Here is a 19,419-nt window from a genome sequence, read left to right as displayed (position 1 = left end):
TGTGGCTCTGTCCCGCGCTCTGCCCTGGCTGTGCAGCCCCTGCTTCTGTCCCAGCCCCACTCCCTCCTCATCACAGGGGCCTCAGTCTGCCCCCCTATGCCCCTTCCCCCCCACAACAGACTTACCACCAGATGCTGCTCTCCAAGCTGCCTGGCTACATATCGGTAATCGGATCAGTATCAGCCGATATGGCTTGTTAAAAATAAGCCACTGGTATCAGCTCAAAGAATCTCTATCGGTGCACCCCTACTTGTACAGTATTACTTTTAAAGGAAGCCAACAGTTCAAAACAGCCTGCTAACAAAAATTCCTTCAATATTTCCCCAAAAATTCATGTTTCCCTGATACACGTTTCAATAAAATGTAAAAATGATTAAGTACATACAGCCATGCCTCTTCATTTCATGCCTTTCGAGACCTCCACTGTTTCTCCATTCAAGTTTCTTACTGCTCCCATTAAGTCCCCCCACCTAACTCTACTAGACTTACTAGCAAAGTACAGTCTAATAAAACTGGAAAGGAATGTGTCCTGAAACCTTAACTAGAGCAAGGCCAATGCGCTAAGAGATTTCCTTCTGACCGTTCCTGCCTCAGCCTACTCCATGTTTTGGACATGATGAAAAGCAAAAGGAAAAAAAATCAGGAAATGCAACAGACAGACTGAAATCCTCTCTCTAGGAAATCAACATTATTGGATATAGTTCAAGGAATGTTTCAACTATTTTTACACAAGCAGATAGCTTATTAATAACCAGGGAAGATTAAGAGGCTACCTTTAAAAACTCTACTATACAGACATTGCTTACAATAGTTCATTTCTATGGTTGAAAGATAGCTTCTTTTGCCTATACTAAATCCAAAAGGAAAGCTAATCTCCTCCTGATTTAAAGCTGACAGGTGGTACATCCATAATTAAAGATGACCTAACATACAATGCTCTCATTTCTGGCATATTATCAGACACTTAAGCAAAGCAATTATCAGCAGGCAATCTTTTCTGTCAGCAGTGATAGGATGAAATGTTTCTCTGGTCACGAAGATTTTGTAATGATGCTGCATGCATGTTTGCAAATACTTTAGCAATGTATTATAGATTAAATCAGACATTGCTGAGGAATGTCTCCATCACTTAAAACAACTAGGCAGCACTTCTGGCTTTGCAGAGCACCCACACAGAGACTAGTGCTTGAGAAATGGTCCATGGTAACTGTTTTTCCCCAAAAAAACTCTGCTATGCTATTTCCAAGGACTCCCAGTACAAGATACACTTGATGCCATCACTACTTATAGGGGGCTTCACCTTCCCAAACTCTCATGGCATTGCCCTCACTCTGCCATTTTTCCAAGCTGCTCTCATTGTCCTCTTCTCCAACTCCTGACTTTGTGTCTCCTTCTATGCTATGCCTTACGCTTGAACAGACTGACTACTAACTTGTGCCAAGAATCTTCCCTTTCTTCCTTCAAAAAAAAAAAAAAAAAAAAAAAAAAAAAGCAGCCTACTGAAAACCCATCTGTTCCATTAAGCATTCCAGCTGTAATGACTACTAGAGCCACACAGTTTGTTCTGCTTTGCACCACACACTTTCCGTCCTCTTAGATAGTGAATTTGTCAGGTCAGGAATTCTGTTCATCATATAGCATGCTATATCAATCATGAAGCAACTCATGCATCTACAAGCCTGCAAAGTACTACTACTGTGAACTTATATAAAACCTTTTTCTTTTGCAGATCTCAAAAGCAGTCCACTAAGGTAGATAAGCATTATTGTCCTCACTTTACAAATGGAAAAATGGAGAGAACAGTGTGATTTTGTATGAGCTCATATAGACAGTCTGTGATAGAACTGGAAATCTAAGCTAGATCCTTTTGTTTAAATCAGCAGATTATGTACCTGCAAACAGTAATGTCTCCTTTAAAATCTTGGGGTGGGCAGGGAGAGGGAGAGAAACTTTTTAACTTAAACTCTTTTCCTTTCAAAAGCATCTTTGTGGAATCCAGAGGGAGAGTCATCAGTTCATAACACATCAAAAAGCCACTTGAAAAGATGGACATTTTTAAAAGGGCCTTCTTGGAAAGTAAAAATCAATACAGGAGAGGAAAGCCTAACAGTCAAGTGGTTTTCCTGATTTTGGAGAAGTTGGGGTTGAGAGAAACATTATAAACCACAATTATACACAGAGGCATACACAAGATTGCACTTTACCATATGAAAGAGGTGCTTTTAAGATAGAAAATTACTTTAATATTGCAGAGAGACAAGTATTTTCTTTTTTTTTTCTTTTTCCGTTTTTTTTATTTTATTTTTTTAAAGAGTGGCTTATGATAATGGCTTTTCAAAGCAAAAGTAAAGCTGCTTTTCCAGGAAAATAGGGTTTTAAAGACAGAGAATTTCACAATGCCAGTGGTTTGTGTTTTACTGCATTTCATGAGATCTCTCATTATTTAAATTCCAACGTATTTATGTCATACATGAATAAATGACCTTATTGTTCAGAACATGTCTTTATGGGAACATCTCTGCTGTTAGGACTAGTGTTATTTTGCATTTTTTTCCATACCAAGTCAGAAGAAAAGTCTCTTTTACTGCAGTTTTGGGAACTGCATGCAAATGGCAGTTTTTTACACATCAGTCGTCAGTTTAATAACACACTTATGCTAAATGTAAGAGTAGCATTAATGGTAATGGATTGACTTTTTGACAAGCAAATCAAAGTTCATAGAGAAGTTTCTGTTAAAGCAAAAACTTTATGGTTCTGTGTTATCAAGTGTGTTAGTAATGAGAATTAAGATTAAATTATTGACATGTTAGATAGCTGCGTGCACTTGAGCCACAGGCACTTTCTTCCACAAGGTAAATTTACAGGGAAATCCGTTATTCAAGGTATGATAGATAACAGCAGCCTCCTGGAGGGAAGGATTGGGATGGCAAGTGAGAATGGGGGAAGAACGTGGAACTGTTTGTGGAACATGATAATTTACCAGGTAATTCCCATAAATGATTCAACATGCTCAATCTCTCTCTCAAAACCTGAGCATTTCCTTAAGAAGTCTGAGAAATAACTGTACAGGCATATGCTTGCTTGCACTCTCTTCTACCCTTCTTACTACCTCAGTGCTATTTACAGTTCAATCTCACAGCACTGAATCCAGGAAAATGACCTAATGACTTATAGCTGGACTATTTATATAAATACTGCAAGATCAGCCCCAGAAAGACAATGATGACGTAGTAGATAGAGTTATGCACAAACAAAAAATTTCTATAGAACAACGGATGACAGAACACAGCTTATTTTTAAAACATGGCTAGATTACTTCACAGAAATGAGATCACAGATTAGAAAACTGTTTGGTTTGCAAGCATGTTTCTTACAGAGCTCAGAAAGCATACGAATTATGAAGTGCTTTATTCCAAACCAGTTGGATTTCCAAGTTAAAATACCATAGGATACAGCATGGTAAAATAGAAAACTTTCACACACAAATGCAACACACCTAGAGACAACCTGAATAACTGTATACTGTACAATCTGTGTGTGCATACCTATACATAAATAGACTGATACTTTTGTACTAATAAATATTACTTTATGTATGGTAGAATAAAAATGGAATTTTGAAGAGACAAGTACTCAGATTAGTTATACTCTGCCCACCCCCTCTACTGCTTTTTTTTTTTTTTTTTTTAAACATTCCTGTCAATGGTATGCTAAGCATTTTATGGATAACATTTTTAGGACTGAATTTTGCTGTCAGTCAGCCACATGACTTTTGCAGAAACCTTTGGGAGCTACCTGAATACAAGTCCTCAACTTGATCGTCACTGTCTTAACTGAAGCAAGTCAGATACTGCTTACACAATTAGACCAACCATGTGGTATTTTAATTTGTCTTTTAGAATTACAGGGGAGAACTATGAACTCAGCTCCACTTGTTTGTACTATGTCATGATTATCTTCATGCCATTTAAAAAAAATGCGAACTATTAATCTGAAATGCTTATTACTTTTCTTGTACTCCCTTCTCCAAGCCTTATCCCCAGACTGTTCAGTTTTGCCAAATTACTTGGCTAATATTCACACCACTTTGAATGGTAATTGCAGGTGAAAAACGACACCTCAATCCAATAATAAGCTGAAACCTTCTAACCTAGTTGTGTTGCATACATTTTTCTGCCGTCTGGGAGGCTTGCCTCATATCAGAGGTAATGGACTGCTCATAATTTTGGAAAGGAGAAACTGAGTGTACTCCCTAGCCACTGTTTACAGTAGGCATTATCTGTGACAGTTTTAACAAGTTGGCAAGTGGAAAAGACCCAGTTAAGCAGTATAAAATTTGTCAACATTTTATTGGATGCTCCACAGATAATACTTGTGTGCCACCAAAGTGATATTTGTGGTCTTTGGGGAAGTGCTGGCCTTACCTTAAAGCAGATCTCTCAACTTATTCAAGAAACTTCATTGAGAAAGTGATTTGGAGGAAGGACATTGGGAGCTATATTTTCTTGCACTAAGGTATGGCAAACCCAACAACAGCTGGTATGCATCTGGGAGCACACGGGGGTTTTGATCAAAGAAGGTAACCCATGTACTAGGTACATGTGTATATTACATGGGTAAATGATACCTTAACCCTGTTTCTAGATTGTCATTACTATGTAAATCATCTAAGCTTTTACATAGCCCTCACCACCCTGGTATCTGAATGTGTAAAAGCCAGAGTGAAGAAAGAAAAATTCATGCATCAACACTAGATTTTCCTCAGCCAGACTTAAGGACCCCCATTCAAAAAACTTCGGAAAGACTGACTAGTTCGGGCTCAAATTTTCAGGAGTGCCTGTTCCCAGCCAAGCAGTGGGACTAGAATGCACTCATGCCTGCTGAAAAAAATCAGACACGATATGAACCGAGACATTATGTAGATAAGTGAACATCATCCAGAAAATGTTACTGCCTCACCAACAAGCTTTAACTAAAATAAAAAAAAACACTAAAAAAACCGACTGAAGAGCTTTACATGGTAAACATCAGAAAAACACCGATTTTCAACCCTGCAGCCAGTTGTTCTGTAATATCTTCTGCTTTGTGCTGACAACCTTTTTTTCCTCCACTCATTCAGACACAATGCCTTCAGGTCTGTCTAAGTAATGTAATTTACTGGAGTGGAATTCCCTTGATACCTTCTGCAGCACTCAGTGACAGTATCATTTATACTCTACACTGTCATGCCATGACACTGATACATTGGCTTTCATCCCTCATTCACTGCACAGTGTGCAATTTCACCTTCCATTGTGCCCTTTTGTAGCCTGCGTGTACAAATTTACTCTATTCATCCCTAATTACAAACCTGTGCTGAAATACTCTCATTAGATTTATATTTCTCACTCCAAATGTCAATCTTGCTTGAAAATTCCGATTTTCCTGAAGATTCATCCATTAGCAATAACCTCTAAAGTATTCCTTAGTAGTGCATTAAAAGTGAAACCAGCAGAGCAGAGATGCACTTAAAACACACGATTATAGTAAATCTCCATTGCTAATGTTTTGTATTATTCAAGTAATGCAATAATGACTGGCCAATTCTCTTCCTCCAGTACATGAAAAGCATAAGCGAACAATCAACTGTTATGTCAGGATCTGATCATATCGTATCACTGAGTTGCATTTCTAAGCCTTCGCCATTCCGAATGAGTGTGTAGGAGGGGAACACAGGCTGAGTATGATCTACTACCTCCTCCTCCATGCTTTTTCACAGCATTTCCAGCATATGACAGTGCAACAAAGCAGAGGCACCTGCATAAATTAAAGGCCACGTGCACTAGAAGATCATTCCTCTACATTTCAGGCAGGCTTGCCATGCCAAGCCAAAAACTAAGGGGAAAAAGCATTAAATAAGCATATGAGAAATGATTGTTTAAAAAACTGGATTACAGCTGTGTTTGTCCTGGGAGGGGAAGGAAGATTTAAATAACCTGCCCTGCTGATTTCCTGAGGTAGATGTCCTGCAGTACAGCTCAAAAGATTACTGAACTTCAGCTGAAGAACTCTGTTCCACTGCCAGAACTCTCTTACAATAGTCTTAATTCAGTCCCTGCACCTGTGACTGTTTACTTTGGACATCTTGGCTAGGGACAGAAGTTACACATAAACTGGTTTAAGTCACCAGAAACTGGTTTAAACCTGTAACAGAACATAAGTTCAGCGCACATAAACCAGTTTCAAAATGGCCTAAACAGGTTTAAGATAAACCTGGTTGAATGTAGACTTAACTGATTTTGGTCAAACCAGTTTATGCAACTTCTGTCCCAGACCCCTTCCCAGTTTAAGTTAAATCAGAGTCCTTCAGCATCCCAGCATGCTCTGCAGTCCTGGGCTGCCTGTTCCTGCCAAGCAGAGCTGGCCCCACCCCTATTCTCTCTAGCCAGACCACTATCACTACTCCAGCTTTAAGTGATGGGAAACCCTGCTCTGAAGTGCTGCCAGGTCTGCCTGGCAAGGGGGCAGCAGCCCTTGCCAGGTGTCTTCAGCCCCCAACCCCCTCACTGCTCCAGCAGCAGGAGCAGGGGTAGGGCCAGACCCTGGTAGCTTGAGGGAAAGCGGAGGTTTAATCCCCACATTGCAGGGTGGGGGTGCAATGTTGGCACCAATAGACTCTGCTTGTGCACCGGGGCCACGGGAGCCAGATGCTAATAGCCTGAGAGGAAGGAGGGGGTTTAATCCCCCCAGTGCAAGCAGCAGTGGCTGGGGGGGCACTGACACAGTGCCCCAGGCTGAGTGTCTCCAAGGAGCAGCCAGCTGGCTGTGAGAACAGGAGGGGAGTGGGGGAACTGACCTGGTTGCAGGGATGGGGGGCAACTGGGGCTAGTTACAGAGCCCAACTCACCACTGCCTTCCACTGTGGCAGTCTGGCCTGGGCTGGGGCAGCCCCAGTGGGCAGGGATCAGCACCCGCTGCCTCCAGCTCCACGCAGGGACCACGATTTACAGGGTGGCTGCAGCCCCCTACCTCTCCCAGCAGTGGCGGAGCAAACTATCGTGGCGGGGGCATGTGAAGCTCCTGTCACCCACCACCTACTCACAGAGGTGCCAGGTGCTCGGGGTGGGCTGCTGTGGGTCAGGGGCATAAGCAGCAGTGGGGGGAGACAAGGGACTACTGCAGCCCGGTCTGGCCTGGACCAGACGCCTAGGCAGCAGCTGGCCTGTGGCAGCCTGCCCTGAGTGCCTGGCACTGCTGCAAGCAGGCAGTGGTTGACAGATACCTCACCTTTGCCCACCGTTACAGTTGCCTGCACCGCTGCCCCTGGCCCGCAGCAGCCTACCCGAAGAGCTTGGCACCACTGTGAACAGGCAACAGATGCTTCACCTGTGCCCACTGCAATAGTTCACTCCGCCACCGCTGGGAAAGGGAGGGGCGGGCTGCTGCAGGCCAGTTGCTGCCTACCACAGCATCCTGTCCTGAGTGACTGGCACCACCACGAGCAGGTGGCAGGTGACAGATGCTTCACCTGCATCTGCCGCAATAGTTCACTCTGCCGCCACTGGGAGAAGGATGGGGTGGAGAGCTGCGCTGCAGCTGCAGCCTACCTGCAAACCATGGCCCTTGAGTGGGGCTGGAGGCAGGAGGTGGTAGGTATTTGTCACAACCCAGTGATTTTGCTGCCTCGGCACGATGGAATTTTCTTGCCACATGAGAGCCTCTTGCACAGCGAAGGTTTTGCTGCACAGAAGAACCTCGGTGCAAGAGAGTTCCTGCCAATTTGCAGGATGCATTTCTTCTTTGCAGCACAGAAATGCATGGTGCAAAGAGTTCCCGCTATTCAAATGCAAATTTGTGTCCCGCTATTGGCTAGTTCTAAATTATTTCTACGTGGCGGCTAGTAATTGGCTTGCTAGCCGTTTAAAATTTCGTGCGACTTCCGCCCAAGTCGAAGAACTTTGAGCACGCTGCAGAGTGCCTCTAAAGAGATCTGACTTGCGGCTAGCTGATCGATAGACTGATCCCCTATCGATCTTTCTTCCCGTCGCCAAGCGCAATCCCAGATGTACCCTTTTCTCGCTGGCTTGATTTGTGGACGGATTAACTGGCTTGGGCCTCGCCAGCTGGAACAACTCACATAGTTGTTCAGATAACCGGACCATCTGCGTCGCAACTACAAGCGGCGTAAGTAAACGTTTTTGCAACCATTAAACCTTGTCTGCCTCTCCATTCACCAGCCCGCCCTGACGAACGAGCAATTTCTAAATCACCTCGAGTCGGCTCTGGCCGTCCGAGACAGTATTGACCCCCACCTTGGTGCTGCCCAGGCCCAGGCCCAGGCCCAGGCCATGCTGCCACAGCAGGAGGCAGCGGTGAGTTGGGCTCCATAACTAGCCCCGGCTCCTCAATTCCCTGCAGCCAGGTCACTTACCTGCTCCTCACCCCATGGCCGGCTGGCTGCTCCTCAGAGTGATTGGGCCCAAGGCACTGTGTCAATTCTCCCCTGCCTCTGCTGCCTGCAAAGGGGGAATTAAACCTTCCCCCTTTCCTCAGGCTACTGGCATCTGGCCTCTGTGGCCCCAGGTGCATGAGCAGAGCCTATCGGTACCCATGCCGCGCCCCCCCGCAATGTGGGGATTAAACTCCTCAGGCTACCGAGGTCTGCCCCCCACCACTCCTGCCACCAACCAACGAGTGGGGGAGGGAGGGCTGGGGACCCCTGACAGGGGCTGCTTCCCCATCCCCCTCTAAGCAGACCCTGGCTGGGTTTAAACTCCTCCCCAGTCATACTCAGGCCTTCTTGGGCCTTGCCATGCCCCCCCCTCAACTTAATTTCCTTCTAGCCGATGGCTGACTAGCGCCCCCCAGCTTCTGGCCTGAGCCACTGCAGGTACATGCCTGCATTTCCAGAGTCAAAAATGAATGTGTATTCACTCACAAATTGGTTCAATCTATGCAGGTTAGACTAACTCACAAAGATTGAATCAATTCAGGCTCTGGCTTTTTGAACATCTGTCCCTAGCTCTTAAATGACAGAAATTGGAGCAGAGTAGACTAAGCATCTCTGCAAAGACTACTGAAAACTAAAGAGGTTCCATCCGACTCCCTAGGCGAAAAATACAATGCTATTGATTAAAAAATGAAGATTACTATGCTGTTTACCAATTGCACAATGCATCCTACATACCATTACTGAAAGTAGTGTCTGGGTGATACCCACGGAAAAGAAAATACTGTATCATGCCAATCGGAAACAGACAGAAGCACCAAATGCAGCATGAGTGTTCTCACCACGACACAGATTCTCCAGGAGTTATCTTCAAAGCCATTAGATTGAACTCATATGCATCAGGCTTAGCAGCAGCAAAAAAGGAAAAAAAAGGTCTACATTTGTATCAAATATGGAGAATTTACAATAAAAATGACAACAAATGTTTATCCTGCTTGTCAGCATCTGGTCACCTATAGGATTGAGACACACAGATAATTATAACAGATGTAATATAATTCCCTGCAGAAAACACCACTGTAGAAGCTAATTATTCCTAAAGTTTTGCCCATTCCCACCTGAAATATTTCAAGCCTTGATTACTGATGCTTTTTATATGGTATATCAGCAGGTTCTACAGTGGATGTGCACAGATGTTACAGCAGAAATATGTATTTAAATAAAAAGGCAAAGGTGATGAGATGAATAGATGGTAATAATCACACACAACAGAGTTCTATTCCTAAAAGAAGGGGGAGGTTTACATGGAGCAAGTTTAATGGAATTTTATATTGCATAATAAAAAGCACACCACACACAGCATCAATATTCCATGGAACAACTGCTTGTGCCTTTGAATGTCTGCACTATATCATCTTTTACTGTGCAGGGCTGTGCAGAATGGGAGATCAATATTCTTGCTTAGCCTGGTTTTAAAGCCACCAAAAATGAATGTTTCTTCTGTTTTAGAAACTTGGAAAACTTCTGAAGTGAGAACGAGGCTATGGACAGGAAAGCAAGACGCACTGGAAAACAAACTGTTTTGGTTGTACCTATATTTTTTTAAGGCTTCACAAAGTATCTCCTGAACGTTTGCTTCTCTATTCACCCATTTCAAGAATCACATCAAACTGAAAAGCTCAAAATGCATAGACACACTCATTCTTTGGAAATACCACAGCTACTTCATGAGTGAAACAGGGACAGTACCAGAGGTGGGACCATAAAGTTCTGAATTTCCCTGCATATGCTGACAACATTTCTCCTTAGTGTTTTTCTAGACAATAAACTGACACATTGTCAATTAGTATGGTCATACTAGATTTAGCAGCTCAATAAACGTATGTTTTAACTACTTTAACAGACCCTTTAACAGATGTGGCTACCTGGAAATGCCAGCACTTAGTAATCCTATCATCTAATAATGCAAACAAAGGGGTTTTACGTACCAAAGGTCATCATTAAGAATTCTTTTCCTTGCTGTTCAACAGACTGGCAAAGAGCAAATGTATAAGAAAAAAAAAGCAAAAAGTTATAGTTCAACAATTCAAGCTATGCAATTGTGCTTTTGGATGACAGACTCCACAGCTGTTTTATCCAGATACCAGGACAATTTTGTTTCCAAAAAACATTCTTATTTATATATTAGCCTTGCTTTGATACTTAGAATGAGAAAATGCTAAAAGAGAGTCATATGCAGGCTAACAGAGTATGTAAACGCCCTGCCTCTCTCATTTCAACAAAGACACTCTTACAAGCACCTTACATAGAACTTACCAGACAGAGGCAGAGCTGTGTACAACCCAGTCATCAGAGCTAACAGAACGATTATGCTTGCTCTACAGATTCTGACGCGTCTGAATCTTATTTTTAGGTGTACACAAAGGGCAATAAATGGAAAATCTTATTGTAACCACTGCTTTTTCTTGGCCACCCACACTTCCAGCACCTACAGCACAAAGTATACAAATGCAAAAAACCAGAACCAATGTCTTGTCTCAACAAGGGATGTCAAGTAGCTAAAATCAGTTGTGTTTTTTCCCATTTATATTTATGGCTTTGTTGCATTATTTTAAACAGCAAAGATATAGTTTTATTACCATATACACTGCAACAGGACATAAATGGGGCTTTTATGCATTCAGAGAATCTCCCATTCTTTGTTCTTATTCGCTGTCTGGGAGACAGGTACTCAAATTCATGTTTTCTAAGCATTGATCAATTTTACATTGTTATTGAACAGGATATATTTCCTTTTCTAGCTCTTTCAAACTGGTAATTTAGAAGGGACTATTTTTGACTTATCAGTGAGAAATTATACTGAATGCACTACCTAGAATCTGTTTTTTTCCCCAAAAATCCCTTCACACTCATAACAGTAGCATTAGAAGAACTAGAGACTCTCTGGTTCTCATGCTTTCATTTCGTCATGCTTAAATTCCATTTTACTTAAATTTGCTCTGCAAATTACTTAATTTTTTATACATAACCATTCAAAACCTAGCCACACGCAAGCTAGTCACCATTCTCTTCTATGCTTGACATGTTTCTCCTTACCCCACACATGTTTCTAAGCAGTACAAGTATGAGCAAAGCCATCATGCGAATATCTTCACAGGACTAACCAAAAGAAAGAGAGAAAAAGAAAGGAAGGAAGGAAGGGAGGAAGGAAGGGAGGTCTGGGGGTATAGGAAGGAAAGCCGACAGTCTGCTTTCATTAATCATCTCACTCTTCTTGAAAACGCAAGTTATTATGGCTACTAAAGCTTCAATTATAACACTCTTGCTCTCCGTAAATCATAACAGGAAACATGTGCAGCAAGCGAGCGATTAGTATTTAACAAAATAATCTGCGACACAAAGTCTCAGCTCCAGAAAACATATCTTTACCTGCACTTGCTCATTAACTGCAGACTAGACAAAACTGCCCATCTTCTAGTAATTAACATGTAGTCTCACGCAGAGCCAGCTGCTCCAAACACCTTGCAGTTTACACAATACTGTCGAAGTCAGGTATACTCTTTTCTCGTGATGATTTTAGGTCGCAGGAACTTCTGGTGTGTGCTGTACAGGCGCAGGTATCTAAGTATTATGAAAAAATGGGTCATACTCCACTGGGTTACAACCACACCGCCCCCAAATCGGGCACTGAATGACTGTACAGTGCCCTGCAAGGGAAGAGGGACAGATTTAAGCAGCAGTGAAAACAAAACTCATGTGGTAAAATTAATTTTAGTTTTCACTGGTTTAGGTTAAAGAGAAAGTTGATTTCACTGCCACCGTCTTTCAGTATCTTCTTAATAAAAGATAAGCATGGGCAGGTGGGATATTCTGTGGGAAACTTGAGTGTCATGAAGGTACTGTCCCCCCCACCTACGGGGAAATGCTAGTAATCACAGTCCCTTGTGGTAAAAGGAAATGTTATCAGTCTGAGCCAAGAACTGACTCAGTCACTCAGGCTGACACACACACAGACTCCCATCTGTGCCAGATACAAAACTTCTCAATAACATCACCAACACGTGAAAACAAAAAAGTAAACATATCAATAATAATACTTCACACCTACATAGCACCACACACCTCTGAAGTGATGCACAAACATTCTATTCAGTCTGATTCGTTGTCATCAGATAAAATCCTACCATTCCTCTCAATAATAGCAACAGTATGTAGAAAGAATGCAAACTGTCACATTAATAGCTTTATGGTACTACTCAAACCATGGATAAAATAAAAAATGGAAATGCTTATTTCTTCCAGATAGGGTGCCATAGTTTCAGCAGAAAAGCTGGTCAAATACGCAACTCCTGCTATGGACAACAGTTACTAAATTACTAAAAACTCCCTCCCTCCTCAAACCTCATTCTATAAATTCTCAAGCTGGGGCATATTTCCAGTTCATACACAAACACACAGCAATTATACATAAAGTTCTAGCTAATATTCTCCAGATTATACTGAAGAACTAGACATATCTGCTTTACATTTATTTAAGAATATCATAAAAAACAGATTTATTGCAAATATTTATCAAATATAAGGCAGTTTGATGCTGCTGCTAAAGAGGCAAAACTTGTTCTGGGATGTGGAATAGACATGTCATATACAAGATAGAGATCATTATTCCACTCTGTTTAGCACTGATGAGTCCACGCCTGAGATACTGTGTCTAATTTTGTACATCACATTTTTAAGAAAGATTTAGACAAACTGGAAAGAATTCACAGTCTGTTTGCATCCCAGATAGTGCGGGGTGGGGCACATAGATTTCATAGAAGTTAGGGCTGGAAGGAAACTTCATCAAGTCCAGCTCCCTGCCCCAGGGGCAGGAAGTCAGCTAGGGTCAAAGGATCCCAGCAAGATAAGCATCCAAGCGCTTCTGGAACGAGTCCAGAGTAGGTGCCTGCACCACTTCTGGAGGGAATTTATTCCAGGTCTTGAGGGCTCAGACAGTAAAGAAATTTTTTCTTGTGTCCAGCCTAAAATGGTCTTGGAGGAGTTTATGACCGTTGGTCCCTGTTTTTCCTTGGGGCACTTTGGTGAACAGACATTCTCCCAGGTCCTGATGTACACCCCTTATGTGCATGATATAGAAGAACAGGGATTTTATTTATTTATTTATTTATTTTTACAGAATTAGGTTCCATAGCCAGTTATGAAGATAAGAGTTTCAAAACTAGCCAGAAGTACATATGCCCACAGCCAAAGAACTGCATAGGACTACTGAGATGCTCTAGTTGTGTGCTTCAGCTTTTATTTTAAAGGGTGCTGCTTATCCAATTGGCTCTAATGGGGCCGCTGATGAACTCCAGGTGACTGGATAGCTGGCACCCTTTGAAATAAAAGTTACAGCAGCATCTAAGTGGCTTGGGTTTAATTTGGCAATTTACTGTGAATTAAACTCATATCTGAGTAGCTCACAATGTATGTGCCATTTCCAGTCTTCCAGCATGTAAAAGTCTGATTTAAAAGGGGGCAATGATCAATTACTATGGAGGGTAGTATTAACTGGCTCAATTCACAGGGCAGATGTAACAGGCAACAGGGCAAATATTAGGAAAACACTTTTCTAATGATAAGAATGGTTAAATACTATAACAGGTTACTGCAGATAGGTTGATATTAAGAAACACCATCTGTCAGCAATGATATAGGCATATTTGATCCTGCTTTAGAACAGGGGGATGGACTAAAGTCCTTTCTGTGATTTCTTCCTCTGTCACAGGGTGGCTGGCTGAGTAGCATGCTGATTCCTGTACCACCACTGTGGTAAAAGGCAAGTAGCAGGGAAAAGCATTTCTATCACTGAATGGCACTCAACAATGAACCTGAAATCTCCATCATGTCCATCTCTCTTACTTCTCCATTTTCACAAAAAAACCTACACCACACCAAAACTGTATCCTAAAGCAGAATGTTGAGCCAAGAAAGGGAAAAAGACATATTTCACAAAATCCACTTGGGGTTTCAGTACTGGTATTCACTGTACGTGGACAGTATTCTGATAGTATGATGGGTGACAGTTTAACCTCCTCGCAGAGACAGACAGATAACAGTACTCTCCACTATTAAAGGCTGCACATTCAGCCTTGTGAACACTTCCTTCCCCAAATAAAAAAAGCCCATTTCTTCAAAAGTGCACAAACACTTGACCCTTGAAGTGCGTACCCTGTTCAGTTTACCTGTATGTACAGTAAAGTGTAACACATCCTCATATTTCATGACATTCACCAAGTAAGTAACATGCAAGTCAGATGTGTTCATTTTTTTTCCAAAGTAGGCCTGCTGTGAACACAAGTAATCCTACCATCATATAAAAAAAAGCAAGCATAGAAAAAGAGAATTTTTTCTGCAGTGTCATGACAGATGTGGCACAGAATCCAGAAATACTGGACACAGGAATCCACTTCTGCATGCTCAGCAATAGCAATACTACCTTTTTCCTTCCATACTGCCATGACAGCTGAGAACTACTATAACAGATATAAAACTCTAGCAACTGGGTTTTTCACAGGATGTGCCTCCTCACTTAGAGATCTGATTCTCTTGTTGGTCTAATGAAGTCTGATTTTTGCGACCACTGGATATAGAATAAAATCAATCTGTTCCTCATGTCTGAGCTACAAGTGGGCAGGTGACAGACATTTAATCATCAAATTGTAAATGTCAAAATAAAAAATATATATATTTCTGTGTAGCAAGTGCTGGTGGGCAGGTTTAAAAACTTTTAAAGTGGATATAAAGAAGTAATCTGAAAACTGTTATTATCTGCAGATTATAGAAATTATTTTATGTGTTTTTGACTAATACCTTTAAGTGTCTCTTAAATTCTCAACAAAAATATTTGTATTAGTATAAATTAAGACAGTCTTAGACTGCTTAGAATACTATTGATTGGCATATTGTTTTTGCCTTTTCAAAAAGAAATGATGAAAAAACACTGCAAAAAAGTGAACTTAGCTTTTAAACTGCAGTTCAAAATGCAGCTCACTTCCATTGTGATGTCAACAGGACAGCTGTGTAGCCATAGCCTAACATTTGCTGAAAGAAACTGTAATTTCAATAGCATCTGACCAAAACCCAATTTGTACCACACTATCAAAGATAGTATGTGGGAACAATATATAAGCTGTTCAAAGAAGAACACACTCTCTTCCTGACTTCCCTACTCCATCACTATATATAGGTTCGTGAATGATATGGAAGCGTTAATTAAGCACCTGAAACCTTGACCTCATATCTGTATCGGCAAACATGGATCCAGATGCAGGGTTGGATCCTAGGCCAGTAATGACACTACAATTAAGATGATTTTTTTCAGGCAGTTTTTGTCATGTTTCAAGTTTTGCATGGTCCTAAGCACAATGCCAACACTCAAAACTAATTTAAGTATTTTACATTTCTCCCAGCTATGCAGTTTTTTCAAGTTAATTTGGAGATCCAACGTTATAATTCTGCCTGCAGATGAGACTACTGATTATCCACAATACAGGCAGTACCCCTTACACTCCTGGCCAATGTCCTTCAGCTGTGACCAAAGGGTGAGATCATTCTTTTGATGCATGTGCATTCAGCTCCTGGATCCAGCCCTGCATCTGGATCCATGCTTGCTGTTTGTAAGACTGTTACTAAGGATATGATTTTTAAATTTGTTGTCCAACATAAATGTATAGTATTGCAAACCCTAAACGTAAGTAATGCCCCTGAATCATGAGATTGCCTTTAAAATGTGAGGGGGGAGGAGGAGTTCAAATGAGTTTCCTGGTTGGCCTTCTTGCTTGTGAACTCTTATTATTCATATTTTCAAACTTTTTCCTACAAGTCTAAAGGGATAGAAACCTGTTTGTAAATATCAGAAACTCACATAGTCAAATGACTCCAGCTGCTGGGCCTTCATGAAAAGCACCAAATAATGTAAGACCAATAAAATTATAAAAGTTTGCAGTCTAAGGCTAAGGACAGACATTACACACAAACAGGTTTAAATGACCAGAAGCTGGTTTAAACCTGTAACAGAACAGAAGATCAGTGCACATTAACCAGTTTGAAAATGGCTGAAACTGGTTTGAGATAAACCTGGCTGAATGTAGTATCAGACATAACTGATTTGGCTCAAACCGGTTTATGCAATGTCTGTCCCAGACCCCTTCCTGGTTTAAGTTAAACCAGAGCCCCCCAGCATCCCAGATGCTTTGCAGCCCTGGGTGGGGCTCTCTGTTTCAGAGAACTGGGCTGCCTCTGCCCTCTGCTCCCTGGCTGGACTTCTGGCAGAGATGGCAGGCACAGCAAGGTATGCCTGGCTTCCCTGGGCCCCACCCCCGCTCAAGCAGGGATTTCCTGCTCCCCTCTCCCACATCACAGACTGTAGCCAGCATGTGTGCTAGTTAATGCTGAGAGGTGTCTGTAAGGCAGACGGGACAAAGGCAGACAGGACAGCGTCTGCTTACGGTTTTTTGGAGTTAATCAACAGCTCAGCTGGTAAGGTCCCTCCATTCCTTCCTTGGAAATAGTTGTTTAAGAAGAACTTGAATTAATAAGAGAGGCTTTTGTTTTCTTAATGGGATGATAAACACTGAGTTAGGGGTGATAAACACTGTGTTGTCAACTCCCTGCTGGCTGGTCAGGAACAGTGAGGGGAGGGGGTACCTCCCTAATCAAAATGTCCTGTCAGGGCCTGGCTACACCCTCCCTCAGCTCAGCACCGTGGAAGGGAAGGGATGGCTGCTCTGGCACGCCCCCTGGTTTCTAGCCTGAGCCACTGCAGGCATATGCCTGCATTTCTTCAGTCCAGAGTGGATGTCTGTATGACACAAACTGGTTCAGCCTAGCCAGGTTAGACTAACTTGCAAAGATTGAATCAATTAAGGCTCAGGCTTTTTGAATGTCTGTCCCTAGCCTAATAGACTGCATCTATTAGCAACTGAACCTATGCCACCGTTAAAATTTTATGCAGGCCCCTTACTACCTGTTTGAAAATGACTTTCACTTACTACCAAGTCTATCTGCATTTTTGCAGCTCCATTTTTAGCGCCTTTTTAATACACTTCTTTTTCTAACATCTCTGATTTTTTAATGCAATTTTTTGCTTCAACTAACACCCCTTCCTCATAATTTTAGAATTAGCCAGTTGATCCATACTACATGCCTGTGTATACATATGTAAACTCTCAAAATGAGTTTCAGTATGTATTTGGAAAAAAAAATCTAGTGACAGGTATACAATGGATAAGGATTTTTGTCATATTGCTACAATGAAGTTCTGCATACCTACTTTTCAGCTATACAAACAGTATTAGATAAAGCATTAACAGAATGTATAAAACTCCCTGATTCTAGCCACATGCAAGTTATGCTGTTTTAATAAAAGACAGAATTTTGCCAACATAGTTCAAAACCCAGTGATCAGAATATGAATACACACACACACACACACACATACTAAATAGGAATTTTTAGTTCAGGGGCCAAGATATGCACATTGATTATCTAGTTAAGGTTCAGCTAATCTGAAATAAAACAAAAACAATGAGAATATTCTGACCAGATAGCAAACTGCAAACCTGTTACACCAATGCACAAAAATAAGGGAAGACTGCCAAACTCTACGATCAACATATCAGTTCATAGTCCCTTATTTATTGGAGAAATAAACATGTCAGTGTTTTCCTTGACTTTTATCTGCTTTCCTGACCTGCGAAGATCTTGCTAAAATTCATACCTTGGCCTTTATTTTGATGGCTATAGTGAGGAAACGTAGGGTGCTGACAGACATGGAAAAAACCCAACACAAAACAAAAAACAAAACAAAAAACTAATGCTTTATTGGAAGAGGAATCATGTCAGTTTGATCTGGCTTGACCAGCATCTGCATAGCTCACATGCATCAGCGGGGCTTTTTGGTAGTTTTATCTAATAGCTGATTTAATCAGTTTTATCTAATAGCTGAAGCACGTGAGCTATACAGATGCTGGGCAAGCTGGGTCGTGCTGATGCGATTCGTCTTCTGGGCACGCGCTGCATTCAGCGCAGGGGTGCATTGAGCTGAAAGTAAAGCACTGGGGCTTTTTTCCCCCCATGTCTGTAAGCAGCCAATGAGCAGCGTAACAGTAAGACTACTGCAAAGAACACAACAAGATTTAAATCCTACTGGTGGGGACACTAGCAGCCTGGACAGTAGATGCCCTTATACAGGCTACAGCAAGTCCTGAACCTTGCACCAGCATGATTTTTCATTCCATGGATTCCCCTAACGTTTTTCTGGTAGAGTTATTTGACCAGCTGCTGGTTGTCACATGCGTCTGTGCAGACAGGGCCATGGAATACGAGCAATGCAGGGCCTAGCCTTTTCCAGAGGGACAGCATCTCTGCTCTCAAAAGTGAGGGCAACATAAGCAGGAGCATCTTAACAAGTGTAAAAAATATTCTCTCCTGTTACTGAAGACATTTTTTTTAGCCGTGCTCAGCTTTCCTATTTTCCTTCTTGTTCACGGATGAGACTAATGCATACTGGGGGCTGAGAATCAGTAAGCACCACAGTCTGTTGCTCAGATTTGTCTCTCTGCTCAGATGCTAGTCCTCAAGCTGCTCTGAAGCACAATCCATATCCCAGCAAAAAAAACTCTTCAATTAGGATTCAGTTTTATTACTGTATTTTCTCACGTACAGTATGCCCCAGAACACCTGTGTTTGAAAGGCAGAATGAAGAAAAAAAGATTTTTCCAGAGTTATGGCTGCCTAGAGCAGGGACAAACCTAATCTTCAAGCTGATTCACCCTCCCCTGCCTGCTTAACTACAGCTGAAATGCTACCTGCTTCTGAAGACTGGCCCCTCCCGATGGGTGGATCTATGATTCTGAAGAGGGCTAAAGAGTTTCCAAGGCTGTGAAATGGAGAACATATAGCAAGATTCCTCAAAGAAAGGTTAGCTTAATCAGTGGCACCAATCATTA

The 19,419-nt window shown here is 41.9% G+C and overlaps 1 protein-coding gene across 11 annotated transcripts in view; it reads right to left on the bottom strand.

Moving 5' to 3' along the window:
- BACH2 (BTB domain and CNC homolog 2) overlaps positions 1 to 19,419 on the bottom strand; it is a 269,093-nt gene that overhangs the window by 103,707 nt on the left and 145,967 nt on the right. For 2 of the 11 annotated variants that reach the window (XM_025199392.1, XM_025199395.1), the window contains one exon: positions 11,858 to 12,049. The exons of 8 other annotated variants lie outside the window; for them this stretch is intronic. The gene's annotated coding sequence lies outside the window, so the exon portion shown is untranslated. Of the gene's footprint in view, positions 1 to 9,270; positions 9,333 to 11,857; positions 12,050 to 19,419 lie in introns of all 11 variants that reach the window. One more of the 11 variants, XM_025199393.1, reaches the window with a different exon arrangement.

This window comes from Alligator sinensis, unplaced genomic scaffold (assembly GCF_000455745.1).
Source record: "Alligator sinensis unplaced genomic scaffold, ASM45574v1 scaffold357_1, whole genome shotgun sequence".
Classification (NCBI taxonomy): Eukaryota; Metazoa; Chordata; order Crocodylia; family Alligatoridae; genus Alligator; species Alligator sinensis.
Note: the sequence above shows the minus strand (reverse complement) of the source record. Positions and strands in the feature narration are given on the sequence as shown.